We start from the raw sequence: 19,265 nt of genomic DNA on the forward strand, positions 1-19,265 counted from the left end.
AATGACCCGGTCATCAATTGATAAATAATACTTCGGCACACAAAAGATGAAAATATGTTGAATCTTGATATTATATTCTTAAATCCCACCCATGAAAATCAGAAATAGCGATCAACATTTCGGCCATATAAGGCCTTTATTCAGGTTTATCTAGGTATAGAGAGAAAAAAGAAACCAAAATGGTAATTTTGCAAAGAACCAAAAATGAAGTATTTACAATACATGTATAGGTAAGTGATAATCATGTCCCGCGCGTAATATAGACAATTATGATAATAGCCATGGATAAGCATAGAAATCAATTATATGGAGAGTACATCCAAACCAAAACATATAGTCATAAATAAAGGCTACAAAATTTGTATATACTATGGTAAATTATTTTAGCTGTGTCATTAGTAGGACACCATTGGATACTTTGGTTAATGCTATGCTAATTTGTTTTTCTCTTTTTTTCCCATTTACAGATACCATAGTGATCACCAGGTAACAATCCACACATATCTTCATTCTGTCTCCATTTTGTTCTTTTCCAACATCTTTTCCTTCTTTCTTCCTACCCCTCCTTCCTCCACTTTCTTGGCTTTTTACTTAATTTTTTTCTTATCTGTTATTTGTCCTATTTTACCATCTCTATAACTAACCCCATGATGTACTGGCTTTACTTGTTTTCTCCTTTATCCCCCGGTCATTTAGACATTAGTGCCTTTCATTTCCTTGCTCATTAATCCTATTCTCCATATTCTCGTATCCTCTGTACGCATCCTTTGCGTATGTCTGTGTTATCTTCGGCATCTTTTACCCTCTGTCGCTCATCTCCAGCCGAGACACAAGCGCACTGGTCGATCGATACACACCTTCTCTATGATGCCCACAAGCCATATAACGCAGCACTCTTTAACCCGGAAATAAGCCATGGAGCAACTAGTTCCATATCACCCTGCATCCCCAACCACCCCACATACATGTATTGTTTGCTGCACTCCTAATATTTCCCTTCATATGTTCTCTTCTCTGCAGCATGACTATCTTTGTTTTAGGTTGTCACTCTTCACTTTCTCTAGGACTTTACACATGTCACTTTCCTTACTCTTATACTTACCTAAACATTACTTCACTGTATGGTCTCTCCATGTCACATCGTCAATTTGTCACACTATTTGTTTTCCATTGTATGTCCATCCTGAGATTTGTCATTTGTATAAGGATACTTTCTCTTATTTTACCCTCTTTTATAGGTAGCATATGCACTTGGTAACTACTGAAATATCTATAAAGTTGACGCATAGTACTGGTTATACACGTGACCATACCATAGAATATGCCTACATGAATAAAATCTTCGCAGCTTTTATCCATGACTATCTCTTTTGCTTTGGATACACTCTCCATATAATTGATTTCCATGCTTATCCATGGCGAAAATCATAATTGTCTATATTACGTGCTGTACGTGATAATCCCATACATATACTGTATATGTATTGTAAATACTTTATTGTTGTTTAATTGCTCAACTACCATTGTCATTTCTTTTTTTCTCTCTGTACCTAGATAAACCTTGATGAAGGCCTTATATAGCAAAAATGTTGGTCACTATTTCTGTTTTGCATGTGCAGGATTTACGAATAAAATGTCAAGATCAAATATCTTTTCATCACTTGTGTGCCAAAGTATTTTTTACTATTTGTTGCTGCAATACCTACTAAGCAATGTGGAATTTAAGAGTGAAATAATTTTTGTCAAAGTGGGAAAGAAAATATATATTAAAAAAATGCAAAAAAAAATACTGTTTTGCATAACAGTATGCTAGTCCAATTTAATAACTATACGCCTCACAACAACACTCCAGGCTACTGCCACATCTTCTGTTCTATTATACTTAGTAAGGTAGCTTTTTAGGGTCAGGTAATTTTTGTCATGGGGGGGGGGGGAGATTAAGCAAAAAAAAATTCATTTAAAAATACCATAAAAGGTTAACATTTTACAAACCATATATTTTCAATTGGATTCAGGTCTGGGCTGTGGCTAGATCATTACAAAATGTTGATCTTCTTCTGGTTAAGCCATTCTTTCATTGATTTGGAGGTATGCTTAGGTTGAAATTCATTTTCATCTGCAGCTTTTTACCAGAGGGCTGAAATGAAAAATTTACTAATGTTCATAATTCCCTCCACCTTGACTGAAGCCCAATTTCAGCTGTTAAAAAATTACACTATCCAGTCCTAGGTATAGACAATTTTAAGCCACTTCTAGGTGACTGTCTTCACAATGTTCCATGGTATATCTAATCCCTTGAAAAAATGTTTGTACCCTTCTCCTGACTGATTGCTTTTAACAATGAGATCCCTTTGCTGTGTTGTAAGCTGTTTACAGACCATGACTTTTGCTATAAAATGTCAGGAGAATCTCACTTGAACAGCTAAACATTAAATGGGATTAAACAGAATCACTTTAAATGATGGCAGCTGTGTACTGACTACTATTTAACAGGAGTTTCAATGTGATTGGCTAATTCTGAACACAACCACTTCACCAATTATAATAGGCTAAAATAATTCTTCTTGGTATGATTTTTTAACATGACAAAAACCTGGCATTATAACAGAAATGTAGAAAAAGTTGTGGCTCTTTCTACAAAATTTCACAAACAGTTCATGAATTTTCTGCAAAATAAAAAATGCTCTTTATTCTTGTCTTTCACTTGTTTTGCGACTTTTTAGCATAACCAAATCACCATTTAAATTGCTGCACATAAAATCATTTGAAACTGTTTTAATTTTCCTCCAAAAATGACATAAACAAAAAACAGAGGAAAATGATAAAAAATGGACTTTGACGAAGGCGCAAATGAAAAACCTGGCAATAAAAAAAAAAATAGACAAAAAAGGCGAAAATGGCAATAATGAATCAGGCACTTGGTGTTTCTAAAAAGAACAAAAAGGCTCAGTAAGAGACAACGCTCATAATTAGGCATGATTAATTGAGGGCTGCATTTTAATTTATCTCTATTATTTTTCCACTGCTAATTGTCTTTTATAAATTATCGAATGAAGTGGCACAAGCATATGCCCTGAGAAAATGTAATATCATTTACTACATCACTCATTCAATCATTTAAAGACACTACACTAAAATAAATAATGGTCACTAAAAAAAGAAGAGATCAATAGAAGCATGAATACCAGGGGCGATGTACGCTATGCACTATGATGGAAGTAAGAGGAATAATTAAATTACATCCTCTACAGCCTCATTACACAAAATTATGTTAAGAGGTGTAGGAGTGGGTTTTACAGAGAGGCAAGCTGCAGATATACTGTGTACACCCACCCTCAATTGTCACCCCCTCCTTAAATAGGACTCTCTTGAGCAAAGACATATGCTGGGACCTGTTGCTTGCAGAAGTTAGCAGAACAGGAAAGAAAACTTACTGGGACAGAATGTGGTCTAGATTTTCAGCATTCTCAAAGCAGATGAAGAAGCATCCAGGAGTAAGTCCTGCACTTTTCATTCTTACCTTTAAGTAATTTACCTGTTACCTTGTAAGTTGGTAGCCGGCATTGTAGAAGGCACTATGTTTGCAGAGGTTTTTGGAATATCTGTATATAGTGACAATTCATAAGTACTTGTTATGAATTCACAGTATATTAGAGCAAAAGCAGCTGCTTAGTGTTCTTGCACTTATTTGTGAGATTGCAGCTGTCTATGAAGATTGAGGAGTCATATCAATAGGTGGACCACTATCTCATTACACCACCTAGATAATGATACATGTTCTTCACATATCTCAATACCATTTAGCACATGCAAGGGAGCTGACACATAGTAACCTAGTTTCATAGGAAATTTTGTTTTATGTAGTAGATGTAAAAACACTACACACAAGAGGAATTGTCAAATGGTTTTATCTTACAAGGATCATGACTCCATTCTACTGGTGAACCTCAAATCTGTTACACCACCAGATTGCTAGGATGAATCATATGAGCAGGGATTATTTTGATGAGACCACTATGGACCAGACAGAGAAATATCTAGTGATGTGATGCTATGATGAGCCATATCTCTGGAACAAGGGATTCCACGGGACTGTTGACCTAAAGTGTTTGCTGAAGGCTGCAACGTACAGATGTAATCCCCCATGAAAAACACTATAATAATAAAGGTTTTTCTAGCTTGTGTTTCCTAATCCCATGCATATTCTTGCTTCAAGGGTCTAGGTGTTAGGGCTCGTATAACTCAGAAAAGTGCTATCCATCGTTTTGAAGGATAGCACTCATCCCCATGTTATTCTATGAGGCTGTGCATATGTACAATTTTTTCCTTGGACCGAATAGCAGCATGCATGATTTGCTTCCGAGAATTGGATGGCGCTCACCCATTCAACTCAATGAGTCAGTGGAAAAGAATCAGACTGCACTCGGATAAAATTCGAGTGCGGTCCGATTTTCACAGACTGACATTATAGATTAGGTGTAGAAATTTTTTTTTTCTCCATCTCTGGAAATATCAGAACACACTCTTATCAAACTCTCATCAGCGTTTAATAAACATAATCGGACTGATGTTCTCAGATGTGGAGACAACGGTTGTCTACACCTGCCCATAGTGAATGCAAGGGAACTTGCAATAATCTGAGGTGCAGGATGCCAATTGAAAAAAAACTATATATTCAGCCATGCTCACTCTATTTATCATTTACTTCAGATGAAAATCTACTTTAAACCATATATTATATTTATATTAGAGAACCACACAAATAACACTTCTCTTGTGTGCTGTTGCCATAACTGGATTCCTCCGTTACAGATAAGACCAATCCAGTAAAATTACCTGCAGATTTAATAGGTAATGTTAGCCAGTGCCTGCAGAGTGTAGAGAATACAGATGTCATGCTGGTGGAAGTGGCAGAGAATGGGAATTCCTTGGAGCACTATATCAAGATTAGGGAATTACTAGTCATTCAGTTCTAACATACTTGAATATAATAATTTTTTAAATGGTTTTAAAACAGATCTTCAAAAAAGGTATTCTTATCTGAAATATTGACGACTTGTCTACGTCCCTCTGCGACACCAATTAATCAGGAGAATGGGCATCCAACAGCCTTAGGCCACGTTCACACGTTCAGCCTTTGGTCAGTATTTTAGCTCAGTGTTTGTAAGCCAAAATAGAAGTGGAGCAAACAGAGAAGAAGTATAATAGAAACACGTCACCATTTCTGAATTTTTCACCCACTCCTGATTTTGGCTTACACATACTGATGTAAAGTACTGACCAACTACTGAACAAGTGAACGTGGTCTTAGGCAATCAAGATGTGGCTATACATGTACTCAGCTCTCTCAATTCATGTCTATAGGTGATATAGAGACACCTGTAACTATGCCGTTCATTCATTTAGTATACATGTAATAGAGCACATATTGCGTTTAGTTCTTTTTCTACATGTATGAAAATTTTACGCAAAAACATTTTTTACTCCGTTTCACCTTAGCATTTTTCAGTGATATACAAAAAATAGTAATTTTAGTAGAATTTTTCTAAAGTTCAGTACAAACAGTTAATGTTCCAGTCTAAAAATAATGTATAATGTGATAGTAAGTGACCATTATAATGACTAGATAAATAAAGGTATAATTCAAAACTAATTTTCTTCTTTCATCCCATGGTGTAGTGTATTGCTAGTTTTCCATGTACATCATTTTTGTGTATGTGTATATTTTCCATAAAGATGAAAGCGAGCCTTTGTATGTGCTCTCATCTTCTTGGGATTGCTTATGTTTAACACCACAGGGTGAAAGGTCCATAATTTGGAAGATTTCCAGAAGAAGAGTACACTTCCCAGGACCCGTCTTCCCCCTGGATACATCCCTGATTATTCCCACTAATCTCATCAAGAGCTTTTACTGAATAACTACCTCTGTATTCTGTGATTGTCTCAGTGTGAGGACCTTAGTAACATAATTCATCAATTCTACATCTCATCCATAGAGGCATTACACCGTAACTGAAGTGCTGCAAAAAGGGGATCCTATGATCTCAGTTCTCTGGCTCTAGATAATAGTGTCCATTATGCTGAGTCTGCAGCCTGGTACAATGGTTGCTACTTGAATTAACTAGATACTATCAATAGGTGCCCATAATTTTTCTTTATTTATGCATTTTTCTTACTTATGCAGTGCTATATATTCTGCAGCACTTTACAGACATCATCACTGTCCCCATTGGGGCTCACATCTACATTCCCTATCAGTATGTCTTTGGAGTGTGGGAGGAAACCAAAGTTCCCTGAGTAAACCCATGCAAACATGGGGAGAATATACAAAGTACTTGCATACAGCATATTGTCCTCGGTGGGATTTGACCTCAGGACTAGTGATGAGCGAGCATACTCGCAAGTACTCGCCCGAGCATCACAGTACTCAAGATGCTCGGAGCTCGCCGAGTACTAGCAAGATGCTTGGGCGAATGCTCGGGTCCCCTCCCTGCATATTTGGCGCTCTTTAGAGCGCCAATTAACATGCAGGGATTGCCCGCCACTCATTGTAATGCTGCAGCCATGGCAGGCCGCACACCATCATCAGGTCTATATCAGACCTGGCGCCGCTGTGCTCGTCAGCCTACTCTGCAATCAGGCAGTGTAGGTAGAGGTGCTGCTGAGCTAGGGAGAGATTTGCTTGTGTATTAGGTAGTGTGGGGAGAAAGCAAGTACATTACACATATCCATCTCAACAAACAGTCCTTCTCAGGACTAATCCATCTGCAGAGATATCAGGCAGGCAGTGTATATAGCAGACTGCAGTGCATATAGCACAAGAGGCTCCATTTAAGTTCTGCCTTCTGCTGCTGTTAGATATTTCTAGAAATAGGCCCAGGTCTCAGGGGCCAGGAATAATTTTTTTCGGATCTTAATCCTCATTATTTGCTTAAAAAGCAATCCAGAGAACACCGTTTTTCTGCGCCATTTGCTTGTTGGCACTGCAGAATACAGCCAGGTCCTTTCCATATTACAGTGCTAAAAATCCAGCTATTTACAACTGTGTTTTCTCCGTCACAAGGATCACATCTACGTTTTCAGAAAATACTGCCATTTTTGGCCTACATTCAATTTTTTTCCACTGTGTCAGCGAAGTTTTTGACACCAGTTTGCTATTCAAAATAGTTACCTACAGGCCAGGTATTTAAAACTGTGTTTTCTCCGTCAAACGGATCACATATACGTTTTCAGAAAATACTGCCATTTCTGACCTCCATTAAAAATTTGTTTCAGTGTGTCAGTGAAGCAATTGACACCAGATTGCTGTTCAAAATAGTTACCTACAGGCCAGATATTTAAAACTGTGCTTTCTCCGTCACACGAATCACATATAAGTTCGCTCCAAATTCAATCACTTGTAGTGAGCGTGGAAGATATTGTCCTCCATTTAAAATGGGCAAGGCACGTGGCACCATTGCTTCCACTGTTGTGCATGCAAGTCAATCCCTTGTCCATGGTGCATGCGAAGATGCCTCCTGCCTTGCACCTGTCGTTGCACACTCTCAAGTAGCCGCATCAGGAAGCACGTCCACGTCCTTGTTCCAGTGCAGCGTTCAGTTGTCCATACTCCAGTACTTGGAACGCAAGCGCAAATACGCAGCCAACACCCCACAGGCCACACTACTAAATTCACACATTTCACGACTGCTTGCGCTCGAAATGTTGCCTTTTAGGCTTGTGGAGACAGAAGCATTCCGCAACCTGATGGTGGTGGCCATCCCTCGGTACTCGGTCCCCAGCCGTCACTATTTCTCCCGGTGTGCCGTCCCCGCATTACACAAGCACATGTCCCAAAACATTAGCTGTGCCCTCAACAACGCAGTTACCATGAAAGTCCACCTAACCACGGACATGTGGACAAGTGCTTGTGGGCAGGGACGGTACATCTCGCTGACTGCACACTGGGTTAACATACTGGAAGCCGGGACCCAGTCGGACCTTGGGACCGAACAGGTCCTCCCAAAGCCAAGGATTACAGGCCCTAGGTCAATCAGGGTTGCCCCCATGGTCTACAGCTCCTGCACCTCATCCTCCTCAGCCTCCTCCTCCTCTTCAGCCTCCATCTCCAAAATGACACATCAGTCACAAGCTGGAAGCACTGCAGCACTGCCTCGGCCAAGTGGCAACAGGCTGTGCTGAAGCTAATATGCTTAGGTGACAAACCACACAATGCTGAAGAGTTGTGGACAGCTCTGAAAGAGCAGGCAGATCTGTGGCTCACACCGCCGAACGTACAGCCAGGCATGGTTGTGTGTGACAATGGCCAGAACCTGGTGGTGGCTCTGAAGCGAGGCGAGCTCACACACATACCATGTCTGGCCCATGTGCTTAACCTCGTGATTAAGCGGTTTCTCAAATCCTACCCGGAGCTGCCGGATCTGCTTGTCAAAGTATGCCGCTTGTGTGCCCATTTTCGAAAGTCACCTACAGCTTCCACTGCCCTTGCCATGTTTCAGCAGCGTTTGCAGCTTCCGGCTCACCGACTGGTGTGTGATCTTCCCACGCGTTGGAACTCTACACTGCAGATGTTGGGAAGGATTTGTGAGCAGAAGAGGGCAGTTGTTGAGTACCAGCATCAACAAGGCCATCAGTATTCAGTTCAGACTCCACACATAAGACCTCAGGAGTGGACATGGATGTCAGACATATGTGCCATCCTCCAAAACTTTGAATTCTCCAATAAGATAGTGAGGGGCGATGACACCACAATTAGCATCACCATCGCGCTTCTCTGTCTTCTGAAATGCTCTCTGCTCACAATCAAAGAGGATGCATTGCAGGCGGAGCACGATGAGATGGAGCAAGGAACCATGCATGGTGATTACACACAGCCCAGACTCATCTCATCCCAATGTGGATTGGGGGACAATGAGGAAGAGGAGGAGGAGGAGGAAGAACAGGAGTTAGTTTCATGCGCTATAGATTGTACTACCTGCACAGCTGTCATACTGTCTGTTTAGCATGGATGGCCAGAGGACAGAGAGGAGGAGGAGGAGAGCATGGTCAGTCATCCTCTTGGTGAGGACACCGAAGTCTTGCCTGTTAGTAGTCTGGCACGCATGGCTGAGTTTATATTTATGCCTTTCCCATGACCCTCGCGTTCTCAAAATTTTGAATGATAGTCATTACTGGTTGGTGACACTTTTAGACCCACGCTACAAGGAGAACTTTATATCTTTTATTCCTGAGGCGGACAGGTCTACAAAAATGGGGCTGTACTAGAAGGCCCTTGTTGCGGAACTATTAAAAAAATTCCCATCTGAAAATGCTGGCGGCAGAGGTCATACTTCGTTGGGCAACCAAGGAGTACAGGCGAGAGAGACACAACTTCAATCCAGCAGAGGTAGGGGAACACTGTCAAAGTTCTGGGAGAATTTTCTCAACCCCTCCCATCGCATAAGCCCTGAGGCGCGGGGTACTCTCACAAGGAGTGCAAAGTTTGGGAAGATGCTGAGGGAGTACCTTGCCGACCGTACCAACGTCCTCCGTGATTCCTCTGTGCCTTATAATTATTGGGTATCCAAGCTGGATACGTGGAATGAACTGGCTCTCTACGCCTTGGAGGTCCTGGCCTGCCCTGCCACCAGCGTTTTATCAGAGCGGGTTTTTAGTGCCACTGGTGGAATTATAACTGATAATAGCATTCGCCTGTCAACTGAAAATGCCGACAGGCTGACTGCTATAAAAATGAACAAGGGCTGGATTGGGCCAGACTTGTCAACACCACTGAATGATAGCAGCGCAACATAAACTCAAATCCAGTGTCTTTTCTTGGGAGGTGTATTCCCATGCACCTTTTCACACCCAGACATGGGTATACGCTTCCTGATTTTGGCTATTTGCTCTTGTCCTCCTCCTTCACCTCATTGTCCACCACCATATCACCAGGGTGACCGTGGTCCGTGATGCAACACCCACATAATTTTTTTAAAGGGACATTGTTTTCAGGAGGCCCTCCTCTAAGTCTCTTCAAAAGGGTTATTGGCGTGCATCCAAATTTTCAAAGTGGTATTGGAGTGCATCCAAATTTTGGGCAGCCCTGGCTCTCACTGCATACACAATAACAGTATAGGAGACCCACTCTGTAGTAATGGGAGCAATAAAACATAGCCGGCTGATGGCTCTCTAAGAATAATGAGGGCCGACTGCTGGCCCTTTAAGAATAGTAAAGTCCAGCTGATGGCCCTATAAAAATAGGCTTTGTGACTTTCAGAGACCCTCCTTCATAAATGCAGCACGATGTGTCTGATGATATCTCACACACCACATGGCCAGATAAGGTTGTAAAATGTTGAAATGACATTTCCTGGTGAATGCATTTGTCATGGTTGAAACGCATCAAAAACGCTACGTGTGAACATAGCTCAAAGTGTGGAGGAGCATTTTTATTTTTGCCTATTTATTTTGCTTTATATACAAGTCACTACTCTGGAAAGGATGTTCCTTAACATATTTCCCAGGAAAATCCATTTTGGTTTCATTTTGGTATGTTTTATTGTGAGTCTGTAGAAGTGGTGTAATACCTCTGACAACGTTGTTGACAGAAGTGACCTGGGAGTCAGAAATGCTTCCAGGGGTCTTCCCCATTCTGTTCCCATGTCATTTGAGTGCTGTTCCCATCGATTTGGGCAATTTTTAGGCCCTCTGCAGACCGCCGGGGGAGAGCCGCCTGAAAAATGCTCGAGTTTCCCATAGACTTACATTGGGCTCGTTGCTCGGGTCGAGCACACGAGTATTCCAATGTGCTTGACCCAAGCATCGAGCATTTTAGTGCTCGCTCATCACTACTCAGGACCCCAGGGCTGCAAAACAACAATGCACACAGTGATGACAAGAAATAGGGCTAATAAACTTAGTGCTGTCACAGCTTATACCTGAGGGCGTTCAATAGTGATTAGTGATGAGCGAGTATGTTCTGTTAACCCTTTCGGCGAGTATGCTCGGGCCGAGCACCGAGTACTTACAGCTGCTCGGTGTTATGTTTGAATCACTCCCGTGTGCATGATGTGCGACTGTTTGACAGCTTTAGTACATGTAAGGAATGTCTATTTCTTACACATTCCTCACATGTATTAAAGTTGTCAAACAGTCGCAAATCATGCACACGGGAGTGACTCAAACATAACACCGAGCAGCTGTAACTACTCGGTGCTCGGCCCGAGCATACTCGCCGAAAGGGTTAACAGAATATACTCGCTCATCACTAATAGTGATGTCTTGTCACTCTATTCGATATCAGAAAAGAGAGAGGTGAGTTTTTGAAAGGTGATTTAAAGAGAAGGATCAAGGGGTTCTCATACCTTTGGGACAGAGACAAGTTACTCACTCACACATCCTCATCCCATTATTATTACAAAATGTTGGGATTATTAAAATTGTTTGTACACTTTTTGTATGGTTGTAACAGATGGTTGTGAATTTGAAGTCTTTTAAGGCCACGAGTGGGGAACCTCTTGCCCCCCGGGCAGATTCATGGAGACCGCAGATTCGTTATTCCAGCCCTTTAAATCCTTATTGTACTATGAGCACAGACATGCAGTGTTCACTACTGAATGCTGTGGCGTATGCATTGAAGGATTAAGTCCTGACACTGGCCAGTGTCAGAGTCAGGATGTACTTTGTTGGCGGAGTTATCCTGTTCCATATATAAAAACAGCTACTGCTCCACTGTCTACTATAATGTATATGCTCCAGCCCGTGTCTCCTGTGCTGTATATGCTCCAGCCTCAATGTCTCTTCTGATGTATATACTCCAACACTAGAGTCTCCCCTTGTATATACTCTATCCCTAGCTTCTCATATATACTGTACATGCCCAATCACCAGTGTCTCCTATGTGATGTATATACAGGGTGGGCCATTTATATGGATACAAGAAAATTAAATGGGAATGGTTGGTGATATCAACTTCCTGTTTGTGGCACATTAGTATATGGGAGGGGGGAAACTTTTCCAGATGGGTAGTGACCATGGCGGCCATTTTAAAGTCAGCCATTTTGGATTCAACTTTATTTTTTTCAATGGGAAGAGGGTCATGTGACACATCAAACTTATTGAGAATTTCATAAGATAAACAATGGTGTGCTTGGTTTTAACGTAACTTTATTCTGTCATTAGTTTTTTACAAGTTTATGACCACTTATAAAATGTATTCAAAGTGCTGCCCATTGTCTTGGATTGTCAATGCAACCCTCTACTCCCACTCTTGTATATGTACAGTACAGACCAAAAGTTTGGACACACCTTCTTATTTAAAGATTTTTCTGTATTTTCATGACTATGAAAATTGTATATTCACACTGAAGGCATCAAAACTATGAATTAACACATGTGGAATTATATACTTAACAAAAAAGTGTGAAACAACTGAAAATATGTCTTATATTCTAGGTTCTTCAAAGTAGCCACCTTTTGCATTGATGACTGCTTTGCACACTCTTGGCATTCTCTTGATGAGCATCAAGAGGTAGTCACCGAAATGGTTTTCACTTCACAGGTGTGAAGGTTTAATAAGTGGGATTTCTTGCCTTATAAATGGGGTTGGGACCATCAGTTGTGTTGTGCAGAAGTCAGGTACATACAGAGCTGATAGTCCTACTGAATAGACTGTTAGAATTTGTATTATGGCAAGAAAAAAGCAGCTAAGTAAAGAAAAACGAGTGGCCGTCATTACTTTAAGAAATGAAGGTCAGTCAGTCCGAAAAATTGGGCAAACTTTGAAAGTGTCCCCAAGTGCAGTTGCAAAAACCATCAAGCGCTACAAAGAAACTGGCTCACATGAGGACCGCCCCAGGAAAGGATGACCAAGAGTCACCTCTGCTGCTGAGGATAAGTTTATCCGAGTCACCAGCCTCAGAAATCGCAGGTTAACAGCAGTTCAGATTAGAGACCAGGTCAATGCCACACAGAGTTCTAGCAGCAGACACATCTCTACAACAACTGTTAAGATGAGACTTTGTGCAGCAGGCCTTCATGGTAAAATAGCTGCTAGGAAACCACTGCTAAGGACAGGCAACAAGCAGAAGAAACTTGTTTGGGCTAAAGAACACAAGGAATGGACAGTAGACCAGTGGAAATCTGTGCTTTGGTCTGATGAGTCCAAATTTGAGATCTTTGGTTCCAACCACCGTGTCTTTGTGCGACGCAGAAAAGGTGAACGGATGGACTCTACATGCCTGGTTCCCACCGTGAAGCATGGAGGAGGAGGTGTGATGGTGTGGGGGTGCTTTGCTGGTGACACTGTTGGGGATTTATTCAAAATTGAAGGCATACTGAACCAGCATGGCTACCACAGCATCTTGCAGTGGCATGCTATTCCATCCGGTTTGCGTTTAGTTGGACCATCATTTATTTTTCAACAGGACAATGACCCCAAACACACCTCCAGGCTGTGTAAGGGCTATTTGACCAAGTAGGAGAGTGATGGGATGCTACGCCAGATGACCTGGCCTCCACAGTCACCAGACCTGAACCCAATCGAGATGGTTTGGGGTGAGCTGGACCGCAGAGTGAAGGCAAAAGGGCCAACAAGTGCTAAGCATCTCTGGGAACTCCTTCAAGATTGTTGGAAGACCATTTCTGTTGACTACCTCTTGAAGCTCATCAAGAGAATGCCAAGAGTGTGCAAAGCAGTCATCAAAGCAAAAGGTGGCTACTTTGAAGAACCTAGAATATAAGACATATTTTCAGTTGTTTCACACTTTTTTGTTAAGTATATAATTCCACATGTGTTAATTCATAGTTTTGATGCCTTCAGTGTGAATGTACAATTTTCATAGCCCCACTTTTCAGTTTTTAATTTGTTAAAAAAAGTTTAAAATATCAAAAAAATTTCGTTACACTTCACGATTGTGTCCCACATGTTGTTGATTCTTCCCCCAAAAATTTGAATTTTATATCTTTATGTTTGAAGCCAGAAATGTGACAAAAGGTAGAAAAGTTCAAGGGGGTCAAATACTTTCACAATACACTGTATATTCTGCAACCCCAGTGTCTCCTATGTGATGTGCATACTCCAGCTTCAAGTGTTCTATGTGATGTATATGCTTCAGCCCCAGTGTCTTTTATGCGATGTGTATGTTCCTGCCCCAAAGTTTCCAAAGTGATGTATATGTTTCAGTCCCATTGTCTCATATGTGATGTATATGTTCCTGCCACAGCATCTCCTATATGATGTACATGCTTCAGCCCTAGTGTCTCCTATGTGATATATATGCTCTAGCACCAGTGTCTTCTATGTGATGTATATACAGCAGACCTCCCACTGCTTACGTTCTATAAATGTAATGTGAACAGTGACAAATTCTCCCTATGAGGAGACCTGCAGTGTAATATACATCTGAGGTCAGAACAACTTACTACTGCAAGTTCTTTACCAAATTTATCATGACAAAGAGTTGACTGTGTACCAGACAGACACAAATCTGGAAAAACAGTTATGAGTAACAAAATGATCAATACCACCTAACATCACAGTTTGAACCAATATTTGGATCAAACTTGGTCATAGAAGTCAATGAGTGTGTGGAAATCATCGGACTGCACTCGGATGTCACCTGACTCACACAATGGAGAAGATGGAGAAATTTTGTTCCACATCTTCTCCTCAAAGTGTGCTCCGATTCTCTCATCCGAGAGAATCGGATCACACTGTGCTGACTCTCGGATCATACTCTGATCAGAGTTTGATCAGAGTGTCATTTGCATAATATGCCCGATTCTCTCAGATGACAAAATCTACGGCTGTCTGCACCGGCCCTAACAGATGCAGCTTGAGTATTGAATAACTTTTCAGTAAACTACCTCTTTTATCCTTTTTTACTCCCTTTCTTTGTCTTTTAAAATTTCTAAAAACTGAAACAACTAAACATATAGCTCTCTGTACATTTGCAACATATTTAACATATAGCTTTAGACAATAAGAAAATTGTATGCACAAATGCTAAGTCTTCACCAAAAACACCGACAAGTCTACTTGTTCTAAATCGTTTACCGCCCTCCACATTTTTATTATTTCCACAGTTTGTATGTGAGAGCTATTCTGTGTGCAATTGGTCCGCTCTAAATGAGGCAATCAGCAGCAGTACATAGCCTGGCAGGGGACTCCAGCTTACTTAAGGTCAAATGCTTGTGTATAGTATCCGATTGAGGGCAAAGCTTTCTTTCCCCTGGGACAAACACAGGCAAAGTAGACCTGAAGACAGCAACAAAAGCCATTATTCTGAGAAATGGAGAAACAAAACTCTTATTAGTGCGCTAAGGAGGTAGGGGTTTGACCCATCAGGTGCTGGACAGACTGGGGATGCGGCTGTGATGTTGAATTGCTACGAAGATTACTATACGATTTTTTGTCTTGTTTCATTTTGCAAGCAATTAATCTCAGAAAAGTTTAGAAATAGATGTTAAAAAATACAGCTAGAATTTGTACAATTGTTTTGTTAAACAATATATAATATGGTTCCCTAACTTAGTAGGAAGGAAAATGTTTTTGAACTAGATTTCTTATTGAAATTTTAATTTAAAGAAATTATTCATCTTTTCAACACAGAATTAGTACAAATGAGAACTATTGTCGCTCACACTTTTCAATGCTTTACAAATTCCTTAGTAATTCAGAACAAACAGGGCGAGAGTTCCCTGAACGAGTCCTTCAATATCTACTCTCAAGGGCTGTAAGAGACTTTTAAGGGTATGTGCATGAGACACAAAATTTTTTTCTGGCGGGTTCACTCCAAAACCCAACTGAAAAAACGCCCAGAAAATGGTCATAAGAATGAACATATGCATTTCTATGTAAAAACAACCTTGTTGTTCATATGTTCAGTCTTTAGAGCATTTTTTTAAATTGCATCACGTCTCCAAAGATGCAAAGCAGCTAAAAGAAGTGAGCAGCCCATTCTTTAGGAATTTTCCAATATGAAGACGCTCTATACTTTACCATGCAAGTCAATGGGAAGACTCAAAAGATACCCAGAAGATGACTAAGTGTGTTTTTGAGTGTTTTGCTAGAGTTTTTTCTTGAAAACTTCCAGTGGCTTCTTCATTGTTAAATGGAGTTAAAAAACATCTAGAAAATGCCAGTAAAAAATGCCACAAACATGCCTCAATTAAAAACATTCAAAAAATTGGTAGGGAAACGACAAAAAAAAAACCTTAATAAAAAAAGACGCTTCAAGATAAAAAAAACGCCAGCGTTACCTGAAGCATCTTCCTTTTGAAAAACTCAGAGGTTTTACTGGCTTGGAAAGGGCCTTATTTGCACATACCCCAATGGCTCGTGCAGACGACCGTAGTTTTGGTCAGCGTGCGATCCATCAAAACATCGGCTTGCATTTGGGTCAGTGTTATTCAATGAGGCAATTGTAGCAAAGCCAGGTAGGTTAGGGTTAAATCCTAGCTGTGCAGGATCTGATTAGGTGCACCTGGCTAGTTCTGCATTTAACCAGGCTAGGTCTTCACCTTAGTTAGTCTGCTGGGGAAGCTGAGCAAACTGGATTATCCTGGAGCTAAAGAGCAAGACAAGCCAGAGTCTCTCTCTGAGAAGAGACTCCACAGGCCGTATGCACCAAACTGCAAATATTACTGATTGCTATGGACGATAGCTGTTTGGTAGGATCAAACTGGGACTAGATCAGCGGTGTTTGAAGTAGCTAAGGTCTGTATTGTTTAGTTAGTGCCTGGACAAGGCTAGGGATTTATATTTATGGTTTTGTTTTGGTACTGCCAGTGGAAATAAAAGTCACAAAGTTTTGACACAAGAATTCAGTGCATGTGGGAACACTACCTACTGTTGAGTGGAAATCTCCACATAGTGCACGTCAGATTTTTCCCATGGTCCGAGTAAAAAAATCACAGCCTGAATGACTTGCCTCTGATAATCAGATGGTATTCACCCATACATGTCTGTGGGGATGACATCTGAGTGTGGTCTGATTTTCTTATTTATTTATTTTTAAATCTCCACATCCAAGAAAAATGGATTCAACTGTGATCAAACTCTGATCAGAGTCTGATTAACATAATCGGACCATTTTTCTTGGATGGAGACAAAACGGGTAATCTGCATCTGCTCTGAGAGTGGTTTTATCCATAATTTGAAATATGGCACGGCAGATTTTTCTTGCAGTGTTTGGAGCCAAAAGTGGAGTTTGGCTTTTAAGAATCCTCAATGTGGTACAGAAATGTTTCGAATAAAATAATTTCACAATTTTATTTCAGCATCATTAGAATTGTTCCAAGTACAATTCCATTCAAGCAAAGAATTATAGTAATACCCTATGTGTTTTAGACATGTATTTGTCCTTAATCATGCTTGTACCTGGAAAAATTTTAATGATACTAAAATAAAATTGTGGAATTATTTTAAATGGTTGAGATTAATAATATGTCTCCTTGCTTAATTGACTTTTTTTGGCTTTGGCTCAAAAAATATTTTTAAAAAAATCACGATCCTTAAGGGTATGTGCAGACTACACAGATTTCACAATTTCACATAGGTAAGGTGTTACATTGATATGAATGGAATATCACAGCAGTTTGACTATACAGGGGAAAATTGTGTTGTGAAAACTGAGTTCCATTAGAAATGTGTTCACGTAAGGTAGTGTTTGGCTTTATTCACACATTGAGCAGATATGCAACATGTATAACCTCTTCATGCTGTTCATTTGAAATATAGACCCATTCAATTGGATAGATGAGTCTCAAATCGGACAAAAGTAACATGTCTCCGCAATGAAAAACAAAACCTGGGCCCTGATTCATAAAAACTGATATTTTGCACGCGAGTCTTGATGAACCATGTATTGGAAGAAGATGTATCAAACTCATCAATAGGCATGTGCCCCTTAATGAATTTGGTGCATCTTTCAACAGTTGTACGCACTACAAGAAATGGACCCCCAGTCAAGGACCACAGTATATTTTTGTTGCAATTTCCACAGTTTTTTGCATTAATTGTGATTAATTTGTCAACTGTGTTTGGCCACACCCCCTCCCAGCGAGGCTCTGCCCACTTTTTAAAATGTTGGTGGAGATGGCCCATGAATGGTGAGAAAACACCAAAAGTCACTTGCCATAAACTGCTTGATGACTTGGGTCCATTGACTATAATATGTCCTTTTAAAACACAGTTAGCACACACACAGAAGTGTGAATTAGGTCCACAACAAAAACATGCCTGCCAGTAGACTTTATTCATAGTTACAGTGCCTTGTGAAAGTATTTGGCCCCCTTGAACTTTTCTACCTTTTGACGCATTTCTGGCTTCAAACACAAAGATATAAAATTCTAATTTTTGGGGGGAAGAATCAACAAGTTGGACACAATCGTGAAGTGGAACGAAATTTATTGGATATTTTAAACTTTTTAAAAAAATTAAAAACTGAAAAGTGGGGCGTGCAATATTATTCGGCTCCTTTACTTTCAGTGCAGCAAACTCACTCCAGAAGTTCAGTGAGGATCTCTGAATGATGCAATGTTGTCCTAAATGACTGGTAATGATAAATAGTATTCACCTGTGTGTAATTAAGTCTCATAAATGCACCTGCTCTGTGATAGTCTCAGGGTTCTGTTTCAAGTGCAGAGAGCATCATGAAGACCAAGGAACACACCAGGCAGGTCCGAGATACTGTTGTGGCGAAGTTTAAAGCCGGATTTGGATACAAAAAGATTTCCCAAGTTTTAAACATCTCAAGGAGCACTGTGCAAGTGTATCACCCAGGGGGAATATAGGGGACTCGGTACCCTGGCCTTTTACCTTGTTAGGAGGCCACTGCAGTCGGCTCCCGGGCCCGTACTCTGGGTCTCTTTGAAAAAGGGATTTTAGTGTACAGTTTGTCTCGTGACGCCACCTGTGGTTTCCGGTAATGGTTACCGGCGCTGCTGCAGACCTCCGGGGGTGATGGGATGCCAGCTGGGATGTTCTTGCTCCCCACAGGCAGGAGAGATGGCGCAGCAGGAGTAACTGACAGAGACTGGAGATTCACTTCAGTACCTTTACTGGTGCGGATGTCAGGTACGGTCCAGGGTACTCGGTAGGAAGGGTGCACTTCAGGACTTCTCACCAGTGAGCGGGTATAAGGCCTCCTGGTCCATGTCTCCCTCTCTCTAAGCTCCTGGCCAGCCTGCAACTGGGCCTGGCTTCTGTGTCGTGCTGTTCCTTCACCTGTCGCTTGGTAGTAGGACCTTTTTCTGGCAACCACTATCCCTGGACGCCGGGGCCT

The 19,265-nt window shown here is 40.9% G+C and overlaps 1 long non-coding RNA gene across 1 annotated transcript in view; it reads left to right on the forward strand.

Moving 5' to 3' along the window:
- Window positions 1-3,306: 3,306 nt before the first annotated feature.
- The window catches only part of LOC141250969 (uncharacterized), an 87,516-nt gene continuing 71,557 nt past the window's right edge, over window positions 3,307-19,265 (forward strand). The window contains exon 1 of the long non-coding RNA XR_012312984.1: window positions 3,307-3,494. This is a non-coding gene — a long non-coding RNA (uncharacterized lncRNA). The remainder of the gene's footprint in view (window positions 3,495-19,265) is intronic.

Source organism: Phyllobates terribilis, unplaced genomic scaffold (assembly GCF_046119375.1).
Source record: "Phyllobates terribilis strain yellow unplaced genomic scaffold, ASM4611937v1 Scaffold_2__4_contigs__length_985480577, whole genome shotgun sequence".
NCBI classification, from domain to species: domain Eukaryota; kingdom Metazoa; phylum Chordata; class Amphibia; order Anura; family Dendrobatidae; genus Phyllobates; species Phyllobates terribilis.